The sequence below is a fragment of the Cebus imitator genome, unplaced genomic scaffold (genome assembly GCF_001604975.1).
Source record: "Cebus imitator isolate Cc_AM_T3 unplaced genomic scaffold, Cebus_imitator-1.0 Scaffold157, whole genome shotgun sequence".
NCBI lineage: Eukaryota > Metazoa > Chordata > Mammalia > Primates > Cebidae > Cebus > Cebus imitator.
This window is the reverse complement of record NW_016107472.1, coordinates 4,233,075-4,235,998: the sequence shown is the minus strand read 5'-3', so window position 1 is coordinate 4,235,998 and position 2,924 is coordinate 4,233,075. Positions and strand designations below refer to the sequence as shown.

At 32.2% G+C, this 2,924-nt stretch overlaps 1 non-coding gene across 1 annotated transcript; it reads right to left on the bottom strand.

Moving 5' to 3' along the window:
• Positions 1-755: 755 nt before the first annotated feature.
• LOC119473417 lies at positions 756-872 on the bottom strand. Its single transcript, XR_005202630.1, has one exon. It is a non-coding gene; the product is annotated as a U5 spliceosomal RNA (small nuclear RNA).
• Between the last annotated feature and the right edge of the window lie 2,052 nt (positions 873-2,924).

Here is a 2,924-nt window from a genome sequence, read left to right as displayed (position 1 = left end):
ATTCTACAGATGACATGACTGTCAAAATAGAAAAGCCTAATCAACCTTCAAAAAAACAGCTAGAGCTAATATGTGAATTTAGCAATGTCTCAAGATAGAAGCTTAATATATAAGAATCAACTGCATTTCCCATATTTAACTGCATAATAAAGAAAAAAATTAAAAATCAAATCAAATTTTAATAGAGCAAAAGAGCATAACATAAAAATAAGTTTAACAAAACCATGTAAGATTTCTACATCAAAAACTACTAAAAAAATTTAGAGAAATGGATAGAGAGCTATACCATGTATATATATATTAGAATATATACCACTGTTAATATGCTAATTCTCCCCCAAATGATCTATAGGATCAATGCAATGCTGTCCCACCAGGAATTTTAAAAAGAAATTAATAGGCTAATCTAACATTTATTTATTTATTTATTTATTTATTTATTTATTTTATTTTTTTTTGAGACGGAGTTTCACTCATGTTACCCAGGCTGGAGTGCAATGGCGCCATCTCGGCTCACCGCAACCTCCACCTCCTGGGTTCAGGCAATTCTCCTGCCTCAGCCTCCTGAGTAGCTGGGATTACAGGCACGCACCACCATGCCCAGCTAATTTTTTGTATTTTTAGTAGAGACGGGGTTTCACCATGTCTCGATCTCTTGACCTCCTGATCCACCCGCCTCGGCCTCCCAAAGTACTGGGATTACAGGCTTGAACCACCGCGCCCAGCCACGTCTATCTTTAATTAACTAGATAATGAGCCCTGCCTAAGCAGGACATCAAAAAATTCAGCCATAAACTCATAATTGTTTCTCTCCACGGAAATCTTTAGTAAAAGGCGAAAGATTTATTCGTTATGAAGAGAAACCAGAGCATTAATCTAACATTTATATGGAAATACACAGGAGCTAGAATATCAAAAGTAACCTTGAAGAAGAACAAATTTTAGGGACAAAACCTAGCTGTAAGATTTGCTATTGAGCTACAATAATCAAGAAAGCGTTGTATTATCAAGAGAATTTACAAATAGGTCAATGGAAGAGATTAGGAAGTCCAGAATTAGACCCATACTGATTTAATTTTGTTTGGTTTTCTACAGTCACCAATGCCATATAGTATGAAAAAAATAATTTCAACAAAATGTGCTGTACAAACCGGATATCTACACAGAAAATAAAATAAACCTTAATCTATACTTCACAACGATAACTTGAGAAAAATCTTAAACCTAAACATAAAGACTAAAAGAATAAAGATTCTAGGAACAGCACAGTAGAATGTCCTTAGGACTTTTAGATTAGGCAAAAGTTTCCTAGAAAAGACACAGAAAATTGTAACCATAAAAGAGAGAATCAGTAATTTGATATTATCAAAATTAAATATTTCTGCTCATCAAAAGTCACTATTAGTAAAATTTATAGGCAAACCATAGATCTGCATAAATATTCATGAAACATACGTCCGACAAAGGACTGATATTCAGTATATATAAAGAAATCAGGTTACTCAATAATAAAACTACAACCCTATGTTAAAAAGAGGCAATTAAATGGATACTTTGCAAGGAAAATTATATAAATGACCAATAAATACATGAAAAAACACTCAACATTAGAATTATCAGGGCATTGCAAATTAAAATCACAATGAGATATGCTAAACACCCAACAAAATGGCTAAAATTAAAATCACTGACAACACCAAGTATTGGCAAGGATATGGAACAACTGGAAATCTCATACATTGTTGGCTGGAATGTAACATGGTATAACTATCTTGTGAAAACATCTGGCAATTTTCTAACAATATATACCTATTCTATGACTCAGCAATTCTACTCCTATCAAAGAGAAATAAAAACATATCCATTAAATAATTATATGAGAATGTTCATATTGTTTATTCATAATAGGTAAAAGTGGAAACAGCTCAATTATCCATCAACAACCAAATGACTAAACAAACTCAAGTATAGTACATACAGAATACTGCTTAACACTGTAAAGGAAAAAACCACTCATATACATGACATGGATGAATCTCAAAAATGTAGTGAAATTTAGTAAGAAATACCAAAAAAGAGCATGTACAATGTGACTACAATTATATAAAGTTCTATAATGTGCAAAAGTAACCTATGTGGCAAAAAAATTAGAATATTTGTTGCCTTGGAAAAGAGGTGTGTGGATTTGCTGGGAAAGCACATGAGAAAACTTCCTAGATGATGGCAATATTTTATATGTTGATTAAAGTTAGGGCAGTGGTTATCAATTTTTCCCCTTTGCTCAGGTTATTTTTGTTAAAGTACACAGACAATTTGGAGGCCAGGAATCTGCTAACCATCCTACATTGCCCAAAGATAGCCCTCCACAACAAATAATTATTTAAGGTTCAGAGTAGTGTTGAGGTTTTAAAATCCTGAGTTAGGTTTACGTATTTACATACATTTGTCAAAACTCTTTAACTTGAGCCTTTTTGTTTTTGCATTTCACTCTATGAAAAGTTTCCTATAAAAAAAAAGAAGCAAAACAAAACATTAATTCTGGTTAATAATATGCATACTTTAGTAGGGATATGGGGGTAACATGGTCTTTCACCCTAAGGGCATCAAAAAATAACATGGATTGATGCATGGATAGTGGGATAGATAAATGAAAAGCTATTTGATAAAATATATATAGTAAAAATTTAATTGTACAGTCAACATGATGAGTATATAAGTATTCATTATTCAATTCTCTTTTTTCTGTTAAGTTTGAAAATTTTCATAAGATGTCATTCTTGATTTCTTCTTTTAACTTACCCATACATGTTATTTCCATCAGTATGTCCTGCCTACTCTATCATCAAAATGTATCTCTAATCAGTTCCCTTTTATCTATTTCTACTCAGTCTAAACTAGCAACAACTCTCTCAACAAGGCAATCG